At 39.6% G+C, this 23,290-nt stretch overlaps 1 long non-coding RNA gene across 1 annotated transcript in view; it reads right to left on the bottom strand.

Annotated features, from left to right (window-relative positions):
- Window positions 1-12,307: 12,307 nt before the first annotated feature.
- Window positions 12,308-23,290, bottom strand: part of LOC121006200 — a 36,692-nt gene continuing 25,709 nt past the window's right edge. Inside the window, exon 2 of the long non-coding RNA XR_005780069.1 lies at window positions 12,308-12,433. This is a non-coding gene — a long non-coding RNA (uncharacterized LOC121006200). The remainder of the gene's footprint in view (window positions 12,434-23,290) is intronic.

Raw genomic sequence — 23,290 nt, 5'->3', positions numbered from 1 at the left:
TCCTCGTCCTCCAGTAGTGGGCCCTGTCTGGCCACATTTGTACCTGGCCTCTGCTGTTGCAAAAAACCTCCCTCTGAGTCACTTCGAAGAGACTGGCCTGAAAGTGCTAAAAATGACCCCTCTTCCTCCTCCTCTTGGGCCACCTCCTCTTCCATCATCTGGCCATGTTGGTGGAGTACTCGAAACAGCGCAACAGGGCACATAGGTCTCGCATGGAGGCCCAGTCATTGGTGGTGAAGTGGTGCTGTTCCGCAGTGCGACTGACCCGTGCGTGCTGCAGCTGAAACTCCAGTATGGCCTGCTGCTGCTCGCACAGTCTGTCCAGCATGTGCAAGGTGGAGTTCCACCTGGTGGGCACGTCGCATATGAGGCGGTGAGCGGGAAGGCCGAAGTTACGCTGTAGTGCAGACAGGCGAGCAGCGGCAGGATGTGAACGCCAGAAGCGCGAACAGACGGCCCGCACTTTATGCAGCAGCTCTGACATGTCAGGGTAGTTGCGAATGAACTTCTGCACCACCAAACTCAGCACATGCGCCAGGCAAGGGATGTGCGTCAAACCGGCTAGTCCCAGAGCTGCAACGAGATTTCGCCCCTTATTATCGCACACCACCAGGCGGGGCTTGAGGCTCACCGGCAGCAACCACTCGTCGGTCTGTTGTTCTATACCCCGCCACAAATCCTGTGCGGTGTGGGGCCTGTCCCCCAAACATATGAGTTTCAGAATGGCCTGCTGACGTTTACCCCGGGCTGTGCTGAAGTTGGTGGTGAAGGTGTGTGGCTGACTGGATGAGCAGGTGGAAGAAGAGGAGGAGGAAGCTGAGTAGGAGGAGGCCAAACAGCTCTCCGCCTGGGGCCCAGCCGCCACTACATTTACCCAGTGTGCAGTTAGGGAGATATAGCGTCCCTGGCCGTGCTTACTGGTCCACGTATCTGTGGTTAGGTGGACCTTGCCACAGATGGCGTTGCGCAGTGCACACTTGATTTTATCGGATATTTGGCTGTGCAGGGAAGGCACGGCTCTCTTGGAGAAGTAGTGCCGGCTGGGAACAACATTCTGTGGGACAGCAAGCGACATGAGCTGTTTGAAGCTGTCTGTGTCCACCAGCCTGAATGACAGCATTTCATAGGCCAGTAGTTTAGAAATGCTGGCATTCAGGGCCAGGGATCGAGGGTGGCTAAGTGGGAATTTACGCTTTCTCTCAAATGTTTGTGAGATGGAGAGCTGAACGTGCCAATGTTCCTCCAGAGGCGGAGGAAGAGGCCGAGGCGGCAGCAGCAGAAGAGGCCGAGGCGGCAGCAGCAGAAGAGGTAGCAGGGGGAGCCTGAGTAACTTCCTTGTTTTTAAGGTGTTTACTCCACTGCAGTTCATGCTTTGCATGCAGGTGCCTGGTCATGCAGGTTGTGCTAAGGTTCAGAACGTTAATGCCTCGCTTCAGGCTCTGATGGCACAGCGTGCAAACCACTCGGGTCTTGTCGTCAGAACATTGTTTGAAGAAGTGCCATGCCAGAGAACTCCTTGAAGCTGCCTTTGGGGTGCTCGGTCCCAGATGGCGGCGGTCAGTAGCAGGTGGAGTCTCTTGGCGGCGGGTGTTCTGCTTTTGCCCACTGCTCCCTCTTTGTCTTTTGCTACGCTGTTGGCTCGGTCTCACCACTGCCTCTTCCTCCGAACTATGAAAGTCAGTGGCACGACCTTCATTCCATGTGGGGTCTAGGACCTCATCGTCCCCTGCATCTTCTTCCACCCAGTCTTGATCCCTGACCTCCTGTTCAGTCTGCACACTGCAGAAAGACGCAGCAGTTGGCACCTGTGTTTCGTCATCATCAGAGACGTGCTGAGGTGGTATTCCCATGTCCTCATCATGAGGAAACATAAGTGGGTGTGCGTTAGTGCATTCTATCTCTTCCACCCCTGGGGAAGGGCTAGGTGGATGCCCTTGGGAAACCCTGCGAGCAGAGTCTTCAAACAGCATAAGAGACTGCTGCATAACTTGAGGCTCAGACAGTTTCCCTGATATGCATGGGGGTGATGTGACAGACTGATGGGCTTGGTTTTCATGCGCCATCTGTGTGCTTTCTGCAGAAGACTGGGTGGGAGATAATGTGAACGTGATGGATCCACTGTCGGCCACCCAATTGACTAATGCCTGTACCTGCTCAGGCCTTACCATCCTTAGAATGGCATTGGGCCCCACCAAATATCGCTGTAAATTCTGCTGGACCCGAGGTAGTTGGTTCACTAGGACGTGTGGCTGTGGCAGAACGGCCACGTCCTCTCCCAGCACCAGAGGGTCCACTAACACCACCACGACCATGTCCGTGTCCCTTACTTGATGTTTTCCTCATTGTTACCGTTCACCACAATAAGAAAAATATTATTTGGCCCAATGTATTGAATTCAAATTCAGGCCTTTTTTTACAGACACCTAACACTATCTGGCTATCTATTTAGGTACCGTATTACACTAATACAGGCACAGCAGTAATGACAGATTTAGCTGAATATAAATTTGAGGCCTATTATTTAGGCGCTGGGTGACAGGTATACGTTTACGGACAGAATTAGACTTGGATATGCACAGTAGCGTGTGTGTGAAGTTATTGAGAATGACCCTATCAGCACCTTGAATATAATATACCCTTTTAGGGATAGATTTAAAGTAGGCCTGATACATCAGAAACCACTAATTTCGAAAATTGCTAGGTTGGGAATTGTATTTCAACCCAGAACAAAAACTGTGCTTTGACGGACACAAAATAACTTGAGCAGCTACAGCAATAGCCACAGATTTAGCTGAATATAAATTTGAGGCCTATTATTTAGGCGCTGGGTGACAGGTATACGTTTACGGACAGAATTATACTTGGATAAGCACAGTAGCGTGTGTGTGAAGTTATTGAGAATGACCCTATCAGCACCTTGAATCTAATATACCCTTTTAGGGATAGATTTAAATAACCACACTATTGATGGTTAAATGGACTTGGTGGCAGCTTGCCCCTGATGTAGGCTATAGCCAAAAAATAACCACAATATTGATGGTTAAATGGACTTGGTGGCAGCTTGCCCTTGATGTAGGATATAGCCAAAAAATAACCACACTATTGATGGTTAAATGGACTTGGTGACAGTTTGCCCCTGATGTAGGATATAGCAAAAAATAACCACACTATTGATGGTTAAATGGACTTGGTGGCAGCTTGTGCTGGCGCACCACAAGCCACAAAATGGCCACTGATCACCCCAGAAAAAAGTGACTGAAAAACGCTCTGGGCAGCCTAAAAACAGTGAGCAATTGAATAGCAGCAGTTCAATGATCCACAGCTGTAGATCGATCACTGTCTTAAGTGTTTTGGAGGAGTTAATCACTGCCTAATCTCGCCCTAACGTCGCGGCTGCAACCTCTCCCTACACTTGTAACAGCAGAGTGACGTGCAGCGCTACGTGACCCAAGCTTATATAGAGGCTGGGTCACATGCTGCACTGGCCAATCACAGCCATGCCAATAGTAGGCATGGCTGTGATGGCCTCTTGGGGCAAGTAGTATGACGCTTGTTGATTGGCTGCTTTGCAGCCTTTCAAAAAGCGCCAAGAAAGCGCCAAACACCGAACCCGGACTGTACTATACAGTTCGTGTTCGCTCATCCCTACTACAGAGTTATACAACTCCCCAGAATTGCACTAACTCTCTATCCGGAATGTGTGCAGAATCTCAAGTGTATTTCTATGAGATGCTTCACACTGTTTCCTTGCCCCCTGCTGACCTATCCCAAGCATAGAGCAAGAGAGACAGGCTGAAGCTCATAGGCTAGACAGGGGATTTTGCACACTGCACTCACACATACAGTAAGTGAGTGAGAATTAAGGGAGTTATATAACTCTCATATAATCCTAAATTTACATGTGGGCTGAACAGGAGACTGCACTAGGGGAAACATAACAGAGGGAAGAAGGAGCCAAAATTGCTGGCAGCCCATATATGCTGCATCAACTAAAACAGGCATATACAAAACATATACAAAAGCCTTTACATTATTCTTAAAATAGCCTATGTTGAAATATACAGGAAAAGAAAAAATGGGGCAACTATAATAGAAAATTGCAAAAAATAATTGCTATTCTTTTTAGAAATGTTTGATGAGATAGAAGCCAACAGAACAGTGTGGTAAGGCCATGCTGGAGTAAAAATATTTAAATAAATATCCTAAATACCTGCAGTTTTCACACTGGCCTCTAGGTCTAACATATGCAACATTTCCTGTTCTTTGAGAGTAGCTACAAGGGACATAGACACAATGGACAGGAGGGGACCTCATTAACTTCTATGTGAAAGTTTTCTAGGCATGCTCTGTGACCTGTGCAGAGGTCGGGATTGAGCTGATAAGATGTGATATCACCTATAGTGAATAGTAGATCCTATGTTATATATATAGTGGTGTTACTTGTCATTGTAATTCTGTCTGTGATAAGGATAATAGCTACTGAAAAGTTACCTGTACAAAAAAGAGAATTAAGGACCTATTTTTAGACCTAGTGGCCAGTGTAAAAAATCATGATTATATAAATTTTTTTAATATAGAGACATGGTAAATTTTAAAACAAAATAAAAAATAAAAAAAAAACTTAATTTAACCAATAGGTAATTTTCTGATGACATATCCCTAACATCCCTCAGCTATAGACATTAGGATGCCCCAATACATATAACTTTAGCAAATAGACTTTATCATGTAGAGAAAATTAATACAAGGCACTTACTAATGTATTGTGATTGTCCATATTGCCTCCTTTGCAGACTGGATTCATTTTTCCATCACATTATACACTGATCGTTTCCATGGTTACAACTACCCTGCAATCCAGCAGCAGCGGTCGTGCTTTCACACTATAGGAAAAATCACTAGCCTATGTGCACTCCCACGGTCCCAGCCACCAGAGAGGCCGGTTCCTTTTCCTATAGTGTGCCACTAGAGATGAGCGAATTTTTCAAAAATTCGATTCACCAGTTTGCCAAATTTTGGGGGGAAAATTTGGTTTGATTCGAATAAATATGTGGCGAATTCTGTAAAAAAAAAGGCTATTTCCTGGCTGCAGAGAGCCTTTATAGAGGTGTAGAACACTGTGCCTTGCAGTAACACGCATAGGGAGTCTGCTTTGGTAGTGATATAATACTGTGAGTCCGTATGACATGCAGATGACAGGCGTCGCTCCTAGAATCATTGCACACTTCACTTATTTGGGCAGTCACGGGGCCAAAACTGACCAAATAAGTCAGGTATGAGCTCAGCCTTACAGGTCAACAGGAAGAAGCGCATTCCTTTTACACCGTCATCAGCTGATTCCACATAGATGTCTACAGACCCTCTTCTATTAAACGCTTATACAAGTAGAGCCCCCCCAATAGAGTGGAGAGGGTGTCAGCAGTAAGTTTGTGTTGACGTCACTGATTATTTTGCCCTTCCTCTGATCCATCAGAACAATAACCCCTAAAAAACGGATGCTGTCTGTGGAGCATCCGCCTTCACTCGGTCAGCATTTGGTCAGTAATCTATCAGTATTGCTAAAGCCCAAAAAAACTGGAGTGGATCCAAAACAGAGCTGACACGTGAACTGAATAGTTGCATGTCTTCTGTGTTTTGTACCCACTCCTGCTTTTGGCTACCAAATCACAAGCCAATTCTTTTTTTTTTTTTTTGAACGGGGAGAAAAAACAATGCTTATTTAACAAACAGGATATTAACATACAGAAAATACAACACAGAAGGGGCAAAACCACAAGATTTAAAAGACAAACTGGAAAAACAAAGTGCTTCATCAACCAGAATGGATTGACGACCAGTGTCGGAGTGACCCGGATGGTAATGCACACGGATCAAGAAATGTATGGGGTTATGGCTGATAACTGGAGGACAGTCCAGCAAACAAGCTGACTCCAGATCATTCCGTGATGAGCTGGGTTGCTGATAAGTGGATTCTAAAGTGTCTGAAGAAATGCGAGTAAAGACATTGGAATAAATTGTCCACTTCTCCATGACCCCGTCCTTTGATTTATGAATGTCATTCCATAAAGTCTTGAAGTCCTCTGCGTGGATGGCATAAGAAATGTCCATGCGAGGTTCGACGGGCACAGAGAAAACAAGCTCTGTGGCCGACACTGATCCAGATACGTCATACCCGGTCCGCATTGCTGTTAGCCAAGTAAGGTCCTGAGAACTGATCACCAGCTTACCCAAACAACAGTCAAAGTTTCTTTGGAACCACATCCCTGCGATAGCCATGAGCGCCTCAGAGCCGTTATACAGGAAGAGCGGGAGGCAAGTAAAGGTCTTTGGTAACACCTCCAATAGATCATCCCTCTGTGCTTGCCTTGGTGAGTGGAGGCTTTGATGAAATCTGTATGAGCACAGCCAGTGGATCTCTGTCCTTTCCTTTGAGTCCAGGTAAACAGGAAAATTTGGCTTTTAGGTTCAGCTCTGAGCCCATTTCAATGGCAAGACCCTTCTGCTTCTCGGCAGCTATGTGGGCAGAGAGGTGCTTGGAATACTCTTTCAGTCTGGTGTATGAGAAATTATAGAGGCAGTAGTAAGAAAGAGAATAAGTGCGGCACTCACCAGTGCTGGTTAAACATCAAGGCTTTATTGCTTCTTAAATGAAGACATCTAGGCAGGCTGGGGAGCGGGACATGCCTATCACTGGGGATCGGTGGTAACGGCCATTTCGCGCTGAACTAGCGCTTCGTCGGACCGCTATTATACATCGTGTCAGAGTCCATTGTTTTTGAAGGAGCAAAGAAGCCTGTGCCGGATCAAGAGTTTCCTCCAAGGGGGTGCACTTCGGGATTTTTCTTTTAGACAAGCTTTGCAATGCAGACCGTCAACGTGCAGAGGTCAAGCTTCCGGGAGGATATCTTGAGTTGTGAAAATGACTGCTCCTTCGTGCTGATGACCTACTTCTGGCGGTTGACACCCCATCGGTTGGTTTTTGCATATCCTTGCGATTCACTTACTGTAAACAGATATTGACAGACAAACGTATCAAACTCTGCCACCATCTTTCTAGGTGCCACGTCTCCAGTGCCCTGACCAGCCAGATTTACCAGCATCTGTTCCAGGACATGAAGCAGAGGAATGACATTGTTCATCCAGTAGTCATGGCAACTGAAAAATAACGTGGCCTCCTCAAAGGGCCTGAGCAAACGGCAGGTGTCAAGCATGAGCTGCCACTGGCTGACATCGAAGTTACACAGGGGACTACTCCTGTCCGCTTGGATCATCATGAAATCATTGATGGCCTTTCTCTGTACAGTCGGTCCAACATATGGAGGGTGGAATTCCAATGGTTGGAAACGTCGCATATCAGCCTATGTTGGGGGATGCCGTTCTGCTGCTGCAGCTCAAGGAGGGTGTGCTTTGCAGTGTACGAGTGGCTGAAGTGCATGCAAAGTTTCTTGGCCATTCTTAGAATGTCTTGCAGATGGGTGGAAGACTTCAGGAACCGCTTGACAACCAGATTTAACACATGTGCCATGCAGGGTGCATGGCTCAGCCCTCCTTGACGCAGCACTTACACCATGTTCTTCCCGTTGTCGGTCACCATGGTTCCGATTTTGAGTTGTTGAGGAGAAAGCCAGGAATCGATTTCTTGATGAAGGACACTGAGCAGTTCCTCCCCTGTGTGACTCCGTTCGCCCAGGCAAACCAGGTGCAGAACAGCGTGAGAGTGATGAGAGGGTTCGCACATGGCTAGCATACACTATATGCCTCCAACATAATTCTTGGATCTCTACATGAAAATAATGCATTTGGTGTAAATTTCGAGAGGGGCATATTTGGAGACATTGAGTTCACAAGATATACAGAGCAGCGGAGTTTACTTTGAACTAAAAAATTTCAACACTACGTAATTCGGCCCATACCGCAAAAGGAGGTGTACAATCACCCATAAATAAAAAAATAAAAAAGCCAGTGTCACATAAAGAATTTCACCACTAAGTAAGTCGTTCCATACCGCAAAAGGAGGTATACATTCACCCATACATTTTGCAAAAAAAGCCAGTGTCACAAAGAATTTCACCACTAAGTAAGTTGGTCCATACCGCAAAAGGAGGTGTACATTCACCCATACATTTTCCGAAAAACGCCAGCGTCACATAAATAGTTTCACCACCAAGTATGTCGGTCCATACCGCAAAAGGAGGTGTACACTCACCCATACATTTTCCGAAAAAAAGCCAGTGTCACATAAAGAATTTTCACCACCAAGTACGTCGGTCCATACCGCAAAAGGAGGTGTACATTCACCCATACATTTTCCGAAAAACGCCAGTGTCACATAAATAATTTCACCACCAAGTGAGTCGGTCCATACCGCAAAAGGAGGTGTACACTCACCCATACATTTCCGAAAAAAAAGGCAGTGTCACAAAGAATTTCACCACTAAGTACTTCGGTTTATACTGCAAAAGGAGGTGTACATTCACTATTTCACAATTTTCCGAAAAAAAGCCAGTGTCACAAAAAAATTCACTGCAAAAAGGGCTTTAACCACATATAACTGCACCGCTGAACGACAAGTAGGCCCTTAATTGAGAGGGGACGCACATGGCTTGCATACACTACATGCCTCCAACATAATTCTTAGGTCTCTACAAGAAAATAATGTATTTGCTGTAATTCGCGAGAGGGGCATTGCTGGAGACATTGACTTCACAAAAGATACAGAGCAGCGGAGTTCAGCCACCTCTATTTGCTTCCCGCTGTTTACTGCTCCTGAATTAAAATTGGGGCAGGCAACCAGCTTCAGCTTCCTCTGATGTGTATGCCTACTTTTGTTATGGCTTTGCATAGAGAGCAAGATTGTTACACACAATTCTGATAGAACCCCTGATCTTAAGAAACTGGACTTGGACTCCAAAGCAGAGGCTCTCCTGTCAGGTCTTGTGTGCAGTGGAGATCGAATGCCGACGGAGCAGATAAAAACACATGAATGTTTTCAACTTAGTGAAGCTGCTTGATTTAATGTGAATAGAGGGTAAAGGCAAAGTCTGCTGGTGTGTTGTCATCAGCGTCTTCATTATGTTTACTGCAAAACCAATGAAGACGCAATTCGGTCCATACAGCAAAAGGAGGTCTACAATCGCCCATCAATTTTCCTGAAGAAAACATGGTTGAAATAAAAAATTTCACCAATGAAAGGATAATGGAATCCAGTTCATACAGAAGAAAGTCTACAATCACACATCAATTTTCCCCCCAAAAAAGGCTGTTTCCCATAAAAAATTTCACCACTACTTAATTCAGTCCATACCGCATAAGGAGGTGTACAATCACCCATCAATTTTCCCGAAGAAAACATGGTTGAAATAAAAAATGTCACCAATGAAAGGATAATGGAATTTGGTTTACACAGAAGAAAGTCTACTATCACCCATCAATTTTCCCCAAAAAAGCCTGTTTCCCATAAAAAATTTCACCACTACGTAATTCGGTCCATCCTGCGAAAAGTGCTTCACCACATATAACTGCACTGCTGAATGGCAATTAGGCCCTAATTGTTTTCTACTTTTACACAACATAAAAAGCTTTTCAACAGATAAGTGCAGCGCTGGATGGCGAATATATTTTTATTTCGCCAGTAATACATGGCAAACTGGGCTTTGGAGTATAGCACTGCACCGCACAAGGGCAATTAGGTCCTAGTTCTTTTACAGAACACAACAGGCTTTTCAACTGAAAAGTGCAACCCTGGATGGCGAATATATTTTTACTTCACCAGTAATACACGCCAAACTGCGCTGTAAAATATCTCACTGCACCGCAGAACAGCAATTAGGCTGTAGTTTTTTTTCTGTTTTTACACAAAAGGCTTTTCAACACATAAGTGCAACGATGAACGGCGAATATATTTTTATTTCGCCACTAATACACGGCAAACTGGGCTGTAAAATATCTCACTGCAACGCTGAACAGCAATTAGGCCTTCATTTTTTTCTACTTTTACACAACATAAAAGGCTTTTCAATAGATAAGTGCAACGATGAACGGCGAATATATTTTTATTTCGCCAGTAATATACGGCAAACTGGGCTTTAGAATGTATCACTGCACCGCTAAGCGGAAAATATATTTTTCCTTTTTTCACTAATACACGCAAAAAAGGGCTTTAAAACAGATAACTGCACCGCTCGGCGGCAAAGATATTTTTTCTTTTTCCACTAATACACGCAATAAAAAGCACTTTTTTTTATCACTAATACAAGCCAAAAATGCTTTAGAACATATAACTGCACCGCACAAGGGCAAATAAAATGTAGAAATATTTCCTTGTAATAAACCCTGTTAATGCCTGTATCAAACAGCACTTGCACCCTAATAAGAACGGTTTGCTGGAATTACAGAGCTGTATAATGGCAATTTAGATCCCCAGTCAGTGCTGCAAGGTTCCTATTACCCAGGCTGTCACCTCCCCGACTGAACCCTGTTCAACATAAATGCTGTCATTGATTCCTCGCTATACTTTCCCTACACCTTGAATAATCTTTCCCTGCACTTGTAAATCGTTTTTTTTTTTAGCACAATAAAGTTTTTTTCTATCATTGTCCCTAGCGCCTGCAGACGTCTCTCCCTGCACTAAGTACACTGGTAAACGGCAGAATCTAAGATGGCTGAGGCTATTTATAGGGCTGTGACATCACAGGGCTGGCTGCTGATTGGCTGCATGCATGTGAGTATGGGTGATCCTACTTTCCCAGAGTTCCTTTCTCTATGTCCTCACACGTTCAGCAGCCATTTTAGGAAAAAATGTGAATCGTTACCACGAAGCGTGAGGAAATTCGCATTTGGTGCGAATCAAATTTTTCCTTAAATTCGGAACTAATTCCACTTTGTCAGCTTCGATTCGCTCGTCTCTATGTGCCACCACTGATGGATTGCAAGGTGGTCACAACCATGGAAACGAGCAGTGTATAATGTGATGTAATGTTCTGATGACACATTCCCTTCAAGACAGACTGGATGCTAGGGATATGTCGCCTAACAACTACAGCTATTATTAAGTCTCTTCCCTCAGCTACAGACATTAGGATGCCACAATGCATATTACTTCAGCAAATAGAATTTATCATGTAGAGAAAGTTAATACAAGGCACTAACTAATGTATTGTGATTGTCCATATTGCTTCCTTTGCTGACTGGATTAATTTTTCCATCACATTATACACGAGGCTATTTAATAAAGGGAATCTGTCACCAGTTTTCTGCTGCTAGGCTCTAACAGCTTCTGCACATGCCAACAAGTCCTGATATTTATGAGCTTCTGACTTTCTCCATTGACAGTTTTTCCAACTGAATTCTTATAAATACTCAGGACTCATTGGCATGCACTGGAGCTATTCGATACAAGATTTTAGAAAAATGTCAGTCAGTTAAAGCATTTTGCAAAGTAGTAGTTTATGTTGCCCTTTGTTAGGACATCATAAAACTGGTGACAGATTACCTTTAAGGAATTGCCCGCTTTGGACATTCACTTCTTTTTAAAAGATTCCCGCTATAGTCAGGTGATCACCGGATGTCCCACTGCAGCAACCTCCAGAGATCAGTTGTAATCTGCAGAGGACGCTAGCAACATGTGTTTCATTTCGCTACAGCGCCACCATAAGGGAAATAGAGCATTGCAAAGTTCTCAATGGAATCAATAGACCGACTGTGAAATAATAATAAATAAGGCTACTTTCACACTTGCGTTGTTCTTTTCCGGCATAGAGTTCCGTCACAGGGGCTCTATACCGGAAAAGAACTGATCAGGTATGTCCCCATGCATTCTGAATGGAGAGTAATCCGTTCAGTTTGCATCAGGAGGTCTTCAGTTCAGTCGTTTTGACTGATCAGGCAAAAGAGAAAAACCGTAGCATGCTACGGTTTTATCTCCGGCTAAAAAAACTGAAGACTTGCCTGAATGCCGGATCCGGCATTTTTTCCATAGGAATGTATTAGTGCCGGATCCGGCATTCAGAATGCCGGATCCGTCCTTCCGGTATGCGCATGCGCAGACTGAAAAAAAGGTGAAAAAAATAAATGCCGGATCCGTTTTTGCCGGATGACACCGGAAAGACGGATCCGGCATTTCAATGCATTTTTTCGACTGATCAGGCATTTTTAAGACTGATCAGGATCCTGATCAGTCTTACTAATGCCATCAGTTAGCATACATTTTGCCTGATCCGGAAGGCAGTTCCGGCGACGGAACTGCTTGCCGGATCTCTCTGCCGCAAGTGTGAAAGTAGCCTAAATATCCTGAGTGCGGTTTTTTAAAATCCCATTTTAGTGTGTTCATAAGCATATGCAATTCCAAGAAGTTATCTTCTGTATTCATGCTGTTAGTTAGTTGGTTAGTTGTCTTGCTTGCAGCCTTTGTTTTCATTTCTGTTGGGTTATTTACCTGTATTGACAGAAGATAAGAAAATGGAAATTATGGAATTTTTTAAATATGATTTGAAATAGTAATAACTGTAATTATAAAAAAAATGCACATTGTGGTCCATTGTGCTGCACATTTATTTCATAGGTGTATAATAGGTCATGGCGTGACCACCGGGGGAGCTAAGAGCACTTGTGGTGCTAGCGGTACTCCCATCTGAACAATTTGGGGGCCATTATGAAACAGATATGCGCCTATATATTTTCTGGCGCAGATTGCGGTGCAAAGGTTCTTTGCGCTGCAATCTGTGATTTTTCCCCGCTCACGTCAGGTCTAAAAAAAGTGAGCGTGGCATGGAAGCGGGCTAGACAGGAGGCCCATCTCATTTACCATTTTCTACACTTGGTTTAGGCATAGAAAATGGTCTAAATGTAAGACAGCAAGGAATCTGGCTTACATTTAGAAGCGGCAATGGATGCGCCGAAGTTATGTAGAGGCCTGCGCCTCTTCATAACTGTGGCGGAACCACCGCCAGTGCAGGGCCTTATTAATCTTAATGTATCTTAATAAATTTGCCCCTTTGTATTGAAATATGTATAACAGTGAGATTAGGGGTTACAATAACAACCAAGCCCATTATCAATGTCCACCTAGCCACATAAGAAGACATTTGATGCTAGATATATGCTAGATATAGTTACCTCACGATCAGCCATAACATTAACATTCACTGGCAGGTGAAGAAAATAACATTGAGGCTCTCTTAAGAATGGTCCATGTCAAGGCACGAAGGGGCACATTTATTAAGACCGGCATTTAAGACGTTGGCCTTAATAAGGCCCTGCACTGGCGGTGGATCTGCCGGAGTTATGTAGCGGCACAGGCCTCTACATAACTTCTGCGTATACACCGCCGATTCTAAACACAAGACAGCTTCCTAGCTGTCTTACATTCAGGCCATTTTCTACATCTAAAACAGGAGTAGAAAATGGCAAATGAGAGGGGCCTGCCAGCCCGTCCCCATCCCGCCCACACCATGCCCTTTTTTTTTAGACTTGGTGTGATAGCAATCTGCACCACAAATATGTCTAATATAGGCGTATTTCTGTTTAATAAATGATCCCCTAAGTATCTAGTCAGCATAAAGACCAGTGCGTTTTTGACGAGGACCAAACTGTCATGGGTATCTCTCAAATGGCTTGTGGGGTGCTCCAAAAGTGGTCCAAGGAAGGACAACCAATGAGCTGGTAACAGAGTAACGGATTCCTCCAGTTCATTAAAGGGCATGGGAAGTGAAGGCCAGCCTGTTTGGTCCTCTAAGATAGAAAGATGAAAGAACAGGACAGAATTTAAAGGATTTGCTGCAGATAATTTGGTGCCCAATACCACTGGACACTTTCACTGAATCAAAGCAGATCTGGTGGTTGATGGATGATAGGTGTATTCATTGCATAATGTACCATATATACATCCTATTATTGCTTGTCATTTTTAAATACAGTGGCATTTTAGGGCATTGACAACTAGGCCCCAATTAGACTACACAATTTTCGGGGCCAATGGTTGGGAATGGTTGGCCCGTGTAATCAAGCAACTGATCAGCCATTGAGCAAGAAAATGCTCACTTGTTGGCTGATGGTCCTCTTTCATCCATCAGGGCTCGCACTGCTGGAACATTGGGTCGTTTCGCAGAGCCCTTAGATGGATGCCCCAATACAGCTCTTGCAAAAGGTCCAATGACATCCAAGGACCACTTATGATACGCAACTTGTCCATGAGAAAAAAACCCTCCATGTGACTCTGTAGAGAATTAGAGGCACAGTATGGACTGCAGTGGGTTTAGTATTATAGATCTGTACTACATCAGGGTACATGAAGCCTTATTTCTTTAGCATTAGTCTTTCGATATGCGCTGGACTAGTAAATCTGTGCCTCAGGCTGCAGCATGAAGTTTCTTATGCAGTGTGTGTGTCAGCTACAGACACCGTAGAGGTTAAATATTACTTTTGGCAAGGTGCAGGCTCCACATGAATATTCATACATACTTCTGACAGACTCTGGGGCGCAGACTGCAGCAAGAGTCTCCAGATAGGCTATAAACACCAGTGGGCCTCTCCGACGGCACAGGCCTTTGTCTTATATGTGCCATGCCCATACAGTTCTGCCATATATTGTATAGGGGATACCACACTGCTATACCGAGTCTGTGACCATTATTATTAATATTGCCTTTTAATTAAGTGCTCTCTTAGTGTTCAGCAAACTGCTTTGACAAAGAATATTTGCTTAAACCATGCCAGGCAGATAACAAAATGTGCCTTCAATTGACAGAGGGTGTTGGGTTGAGGGTCAAGGTGGCACAGGAAAATTCACGAATAGTGAATTGTGCATTATGCCCCTTTCAACGTGCTTTAAATGGTTTTGGATCACGACAATTTTAAGGAATCTGGTCTCATAAGATTAGCTTGCAGCAGTTAATGTACACACATGTAGCAGAGCTAAGTTTGTCCTTTCATATATATATATATATATATATGTAGTTTTACATAAACCGGTGCCATATCTTATGGTATTTCATGGTAGGGTACGATTGTATTACAGCTTCATATAATCACCAAGTTGTAATACAGCACCCATGGAAGTCTAGGGACCGTACTGTTCCTCTTTATGGCTCCGATCTCACGCAGAGGTTATTCTAGTCAGATTCCATCTATTCCATTGGTTGCCATAGATTAGTGATGAATGAATCGGTTCCCTCTACAGATAAACCCGATTCCTTCACCATATTATCTTTACTGTAGCCAAAGGACTGACTTTATAGCGCTGTTAAATTGGTTTCTTTCCGATGAGGTCAAGATAGAGATGACTGCCGACATTTTAATGTCGAGCATGCGCCGTTGCTGTGAGCAGCGGCACATGTATAAATATACTTCATTACAAATCCGAACATGAGTTCGTTAGGATTGTGGCATATGCCACAAATCCAAGGTTCGGATACGTAATGAAGTATATTCATGCATGTACCGCTACTCACAGTAACGGCGCAATGCGCAGATTAAATGGTCTTGCAAGGCCGGCAGCCATCTAAATCTGGCTTCATCAGAATAATCCATTTTAACAGCGCTATAAATACAGTCCCTCGGCCACAGTACCGCTAATTTGATGAACGATTCGGAGTTGTTCGTAGCAGGACAAACCAATTCACTCATTGCTAATCTGTACATGGCACCTAGTGGATTCTGCCAGGAACAACCTCTGTATACGATCAGAGTCATACGGAGGAACAGTACGGTCCCCTGACTTCCATGGGCGCTGTATTACAACTTGGTGGTTAAATAGAGCTGTAATACAATTGTGCGCATGGAGTTATCATTGTCCATATGATACGTTCTTAAATGGTTAAATGACAAAGTCAGCTCTGCTACATTTGCATATATACAGACAATGGAATGTGCTTGGAATAGGCGATATAAAAGCGGTCTCTGTTTCCCAGGCAATATCCATGTATCAAAAGTGAAAGTAAAGCATTCAATAATTTTGGCAGACTATGAACTTTCAGATAATATGGAGAAAACGCAAACCGACATTTAGTTCCTTTACAGCAATGATCCAGCTGCTGATGTAACCCTGAGAGTAATGGAAGAAAGAGCAAGTAATGAGGAGAATCACATTCACCAGGAGATAGATTAGTGCAGATGGGGTGGGGTTCAGTGCCATCAAGGAAAAAGTAGATTCTTCTTTTAAAACTGCTGCTCTTCAGTGCATTTTTCCACTTTCGGAAGGAAGCTTCCACTTCGGCTGCTGAAAATAAAGCAAACTTCTTTTTCTACCAGCTTAGAAGCCTGTTACATGGCTGCTCAGTCCACTACCGAGGGGAAACCTGATTTCTGGAGCAGTCAGCCAAAAGTATACATAATAGTGGAATATGAACTAAAAGAATCATTATTTTGCAAAATTAGATAGATAAGACATTTAAAGGGGAACATACACAGTAAACCTTATAGTAATTATATTTGTATATCCTGATATTATTGGTCCAATAAACACTATGGCAGAAATATCTTCCCTGTATTGAGAATGGTGTGTCTTTACAAAACACCATTGATTCTAGCTGTGCAGCTAGACAGACAGATATAGATAGATAGATATGAGATAGATAGATAATAGATAGATATGAGATAGATAGACATGAGATAGATAGATAGATCGATCGATAGATAGATAGATAGATAGATAGATAGATAGATAGATAGATAGGAGATAGATAGATAGATAGATAGATAGATAGATAGATATGAGATAGATAGACATGAGATAGATAGACATGAGATAGATAGACATGAGATAGATAGACATGAGATAGATAGATAGATAGATAGATAGATAGATAGATAGATAGATAGACATGAGATAGATAGACATGAGATAGATAGATATGAGATAGATAGACATGAGATAGATAGACATGAGATAGATAAATAGATAATAGATAATAGATAGATAGATAGGAGATAGATAGATATGAGATAGATAGATAGATATGAGATAGATAGATAGATAGATAGATAGATAGATAGATAGACATGCGATAGATAGATAGATAGACATGAGATAGATAGATAGATAGATAGATAGATAGGAGATAGATAGATAATAGATAGATAGATAGATAGATAGATAGATAGATAGATAGATATGAGATAGAGTAGATAGATAGATAGATAGTATGAGATAGATTGAGAATAGATAGATAGATAGATAGATATGAGATAGATAGATAGATAGATAGATAGATGTAGATGATAGATAGATAGATAGATAGATAGATAGATAGATAGATAGATAGATAGATAGATTGAGATAGATAGATAGATAGATAGATAGATAGATGATAGATAGATAGATAGATAGATAGATAGATAGATAAAAAATTCCACTGCACTTCCCAAAAATAGATACATGTTTATTTCACCAGATGCAACGTTTCGGTTCTCCCTTTGGAACCTTTTTCGAGCAGTGACGGTCACTGCTCGAAAAAAGTTCCAAAGGGAGAACCGAAACGTTGCATCTGGTGAAATAAACATGTATCTATTTTTGGGAAGCGTCGTGGAACTTCCTTTTTCATTTATGGGTTTGACGGGAGGATCACCACCACAGCCGGCTGGCACCCCTTTTTTTCTACTTTTGTTCTACTATTGTTTGCAGGTGCTGCCCAGCCGCTTTGACTTGGTAGATAGATATTAGATAGATATGATATATACATAGACAGATAGATAGACAGATAGATATTAGATAGATAGATACACACAATAAGATATGAAATAGAGAGATAGATAAAAATTTTCTGCGGAAGTGTTTTTAGCGGGGAATTTCAATGGATTATCGTAGCCTCTGCGCCCTGAGGAGCATGTATTAGTGATAATAATAATTATTATTATTATACTTATAATCACTTATAAAAAGGCTTTACAATTTTTTGTAAATAAATGTTGGTATATTCATGTAGATATGTTATAATAATGCTCATGTTAACAAAGTCGCTTTACATATTTGTATTATATCGTCAAATGTCAAATTTTTAACCCCCTTTGACTTGGAATTATTTATAGAAAGTTAATCCTGTTCTTTTTTGTCTGACCCATAATATTTGGCTGAATTATATTTTTTGATGTATTATCTCTTATAAAAGAAAATCTATAGTAATGCTTTCCTTTTTCCTATACTTAATAGGCCATTTTTTTTTATATCTTAAAACTTTATGTAAATTTAAAAGGCAAAATACTATTGTATCAGTGCCATTGTAATCAAGACCAAAAAGTGAGATTAAAAAAACACATAAAAAATAAATAGCTTAAATGTCAGCCTGGAGCTAAAATTGACAGTACATACTGCTGGAAGCCCATAGTGACAATCCCTCCAGCACGGGTTACGATTTGTATGGCTGTATAATGAGTGTCGGGAGATATATAAGAGGCAGTTAGACACAGTTTGAATGGCCGGCTGGGAGAAAACTGGGATTAAGTTAGAGTGATAAGTACAAAGTCCTGACAATGCAGTAGATTCACCTTTGCAAATACCTTAACACTTTAACTTTAACCCATTCTGTGACAGTCTCATGTTATTATAGAATAAGTTATAACAGTTGCAGTAGACAAAGCTGCCAAAGGTCACAGAATGCTCTTTGATTATCCTTATCCACCTCGCAATACACACGCACAGTTTTTACAGCAAAAAATAATAATTATGGAGAGTTTTCTTAAAAGTCAAACTGGGGTTAAAACTTCACATTTTGAAATTTCTAAACCACGAATGATATGGTAAATTTGTATTAACTGCCAAATTATACTTTTTTTTTAACTTAAGATTAATGATAAGTGACAATAGAAAGTGACATAGAATTTATCTATATATCTACTGTAAGTAAATTTTTGTCTGTATCTCTAGCTATATGTTTATATAGAGCTCTCTATATCTATCTATTCCATATCTATCTAATATCTCTAGCTTCTATCTATCCATCTCTTATCTATCTATCTTATCTCAAATCTATCTAATGTATCTTCTATCTATCCATCTCTTATCTATCTATCTATCTACTATCTATCTATTATCTATCTATCTCAGATCTATCTATCTATTATCTATCTATCTCATATCTATCGAATGTATCTTCTATCTATCCATCTTATCTTCTATCTAACTACTATCTATCATATCTATCTATATCTATCTATCTATTATCTATTATCATATCTATATTATCTATCTCATATCTATCTAATGTATCTTCTATCGATCCATCTCTTATCTATCTATCTATCTATCTATCTATCTATCTATCATATCTCTTTATCTTCTATCTATCCTTCTTTACATCTCTTATCTATCTATCCCATATCTCTTTATCTTCTATCTATCTTTCTATACGTCTTATCTATCTATCTCATATCTATCTACCTATCTCATATCTATCTTTTGCTATATGTCTATATACCTATCTTTTTATTTGTATCTATATGTCTATCAACATTTGTTCATGTAATTCAGGGTCAAAAAATATTAATTTAGGGTGCAGTATTAATAAGAATTTAGCTTGATGACAAAGAATAATTCACAGTTATACATATCATATGTTGGTTAAAGATCAGAATCAGCAATATTGTAAAAAATAATCCATCTGAACAACCTGTAAGGAAACTATGAGGAAAATTACTGTTAATTATATTATACCACATGAACATGACAGTGCCTATTTTCTATGTACCTATATATTTTTCTCCTATCTGTATTACTGGGAAGCTGATACAAGGAATTTAGAAAGTACCTGCTGAATATTTTAATATTTCTTTTTTATTGTATGTTATTTATTCTTGCCAGTCAGAGAAACTGGATCAGATTTTCATCCATGCAAAACTATCAATGTATAGGTATCCACACACCCTTATAAATGACTTATAGTTGCAGTCATCAATTATAAAAGATTTATAGCCTTATACATAATCAGTGGAAGGTCCCTGTAGTGATGATACTACTAGCTAAAAAACTTCATGTAAGTTAATAAAACTAAGATATTGTTAATATTATTCACATCATTAAAGCTACATTTTAATATGTTAATTGAAGGAATTTTTGTTTGATTTCCTTGGCATAAATACTATATATATATTTTTTTAATATTAAAATATTTATGTCTCTCCAAATAAATGCCAATGTTAGGAAAAAAAAGTAAAAAAAAAAAATATTGAATCGTAGCAATAGTGTGTGACTTGATTATTAATTAGAAATATTATTCAGGGCAAATATGACCTTGTTGTTATTGTCACTTTTTAGGCTTTAGAGGTACCCGTTGCAGTGAATGGAAGTAATATTTGATATTAGGACAGAAATGTGAGACTAATAAGAGCATTACAATTTATTTTGTGCTAATTGTGAAAATATATTTCTTATCATTTATATATATATATAGGGATTTTTTCCTAAGTAAAAACATTGTAATAGGAATTATAAAAATGACTGAATTGATATGAATCCTTTTCATGGCTATAAATGTCATCTGACCATCGTTCATGTTTTATTTATAGTTTTACATTTTTTATTCTATTGCCAAAATAATGTAATATTTAACATAAAATTGGAGCATTGTATAGAAAGAGAAAAATTATGATATGTGTGCATGAAGTAGGTCATACCATAGCCCCTGATGCCTGTCCTGTATGTTCTTATCTATTCAAATTTTTATATATTTATTTAATATTTATCAAACTCAATAACATCCTGAATTTTTCTTATATTTTGAATAGCATCTATATAAAAATAGCACAAATGAAAATTTTGCGTTGAAATAAGTATAAGGACATTATTCAAAAAGTACACAATGAGTCTAGAGTCAGTATGTAAAATAGCATGGATGGTAACGTAAATACAGTATAGTTAATTCTACAATAATAATAGAAATAGAAGTCAAATATAAATATTTTAATATGACACTACTATAGTGAGATTATAGCTACTGTATACCAGTTACAGATTGGCGAGTTTTAATTATTTATTAGAATCACAAGTTTCTATGGCTAACGGTTGGCAAATAGCTGAAATCTAATGCCACTCAATTAAGTTAATAAAATGTAAAATAAAAATATGTGTAATAGGAAAGAAGGCAAGGCAGGTGTCATGCAGGTGTAGATATGTTCCAATATTTATTTTTTTTTTATTTTTGCTGGGACAGTATTGAGGAAATTATATTTAATAGAAGTAATATACCTTTTTTTTGTCAGAAAGTTTTACTTTCATTTTTGGTAGACATTTTAGGTGAATTTCACATCTTACAGTTTTTTTTTTATGAACTTTCATGGTTCATGAAAAAGGGAGTATATATTGGTGCCCCGATACTGAAATTATTATTTTTCTTACTGTATTTTTAGATAATTTTTTTTCCTTGGCCACAAAACTTGGAAACCTGCATCCCCTCTTATTTGTATCTGATAGGTCACTGTATTTTTCAAGGGGAGGCAGGTCTTAGCTATATATCAGTTATAATAGCTATTTATAATAGTATTCCTACATTTTATAAGATCTGAATCTGTTATAAATAGCTGAATGAATGGAATATGCAGAAGATGAGTGCGAAGACTTATATATTAATACTGATCTATTACCCATTTATTGACGAATTGGGAATCAAACTTTTTAAGGCAGTTTTCCCCAGGGAAACAGTAGTGATGCTATAGATAGATAGATAGATAGATAGATAGATAGATAGATAGATAGAGCCATAGTAGTAATATTAGAATTTTTACAATTTTGGTAGTGGGATTGGTATTTTTTTTATGTTTGCAGTGATATTGGCATTTATTTGGCAGCAGTACTTTAGTGAATTTAACAAGCAAACATGGGCATATTGCCAACTTGTTTATTGCAACTTGGGGCAAATGACTATGGCAGTGTTGAGGTCTTAATACTAATACTTATATGAGTGCTCAGTATAGTGTGATATTTGTTTTGGCAATTGCACAACCCTTAAAAAGAACGGCTGGCAACATTTTACTTGTTAATATTCTATTCAGTATCAAACACTTTCAAAAACTCTGCACGGAGTTGAATAGTTGGGGAAAGTTATATTTTTTTGTGACTGTTTTAGATGAACAACTTAAGAATTACATCTGGAAACTCTAAACCCATGGAACATAGCAAATATGTTGAAATAATTTTTAACATTGAATTACTTTAGGAACCAGTGGCCACGGTTTTTATTGGGTTATTAATTGTGATTAAAGTGTCAGCTTTTTGGTTGGAGTACAATTATAAGTAGAATTTATTAATGAACACATTTTTTTATATATATATATATATATATATATTATATATATTAAATATATATATACACACACACAGAGCACAGGTGAAACTCGAAAAATTTGAATATCGTGTAAAGTTCATTTTATTTCAGTAATGCAACTTAAAAGGTGAAAACTAACATATGAGAGACTCATTACATGCAAAGCGAGATATTTCAAGCCTATTATTGTATAATTTGGATGATTATGGCTTATAGCTTATAAAAACCAAAGTCACAATTTTGAGGTACCCTTTGCTCAGGGGGTATGGATTAATTAGCTGACTAGAGTGTGACACTTTGAACCTAGAATATTGAACCTTTTCACAAAATTCTAATTTTAAGCTGCACTGCATTAATTCATATCCTTAAATTTTTTGAAAAAACACAATATAAAAATTTTTTCGAGTTTCACCTGTATATATACAGTATATACTATATATAATACAATATATATATATATATACATATATATATATATATATATATATTTTTTTTTTTTATTTACCAATGAACTTGCACCTTTACTTTTCTGGTAATTTTTTTCAAACTCTCTTGTATGTTCATATTGCTCAAAAAAGAATTAACTGAATAGGAAATAACAGAAACTGGACAGCTGGACAGTCAATAAATTAATTTCACCTTGGATACTTTCATATAACAAAAATATAAGTTACAAGGTAGAAGACAGAAGGCTTATATACACAATGTATGTGGGATTTGAAATCCTGCAGGATTTCCACATTTTTACACAGAAAAGATGTATTTCTCTCTATATACCCATGTCTTTATATCTATTTGCTAACTATCTATCAGTCTATTATCTATTTTTGTTTATGTATTCATTCATTCATATAGCTGAACATATTCCACATATTCCATATTCTCACAATCTAATTTCCCATTCTCATACACCCACTAGGGCCAATTTCATAGCACGTCAATTAAACTACTTATATGATTTTATCTATCTATCAATCTCTATATTATCTCAAATCTATCTGCTTTATCTGTAAAATTATATATCTATATATATCTGGCATATA

Source organism: Bufo bufo, chromosome 1 (assembly GCF_905171765.1).
Source record: "Bufo bufo chromosome 1, aBufBuf1.1, whole genome shotgun sequence".
In the NCBI taxonomy this organism is placed as follows: Eukaryota; Metazoa; Chordata; class Amphibia; order Anura; family Bufonidae; genus Bufo; species Bufo bufo.
The sequence above is the reverse complement of the archived record's forward strand: the minus strand, read 5'-3'. Positions and strand labels throughout refer to the sequence as shown.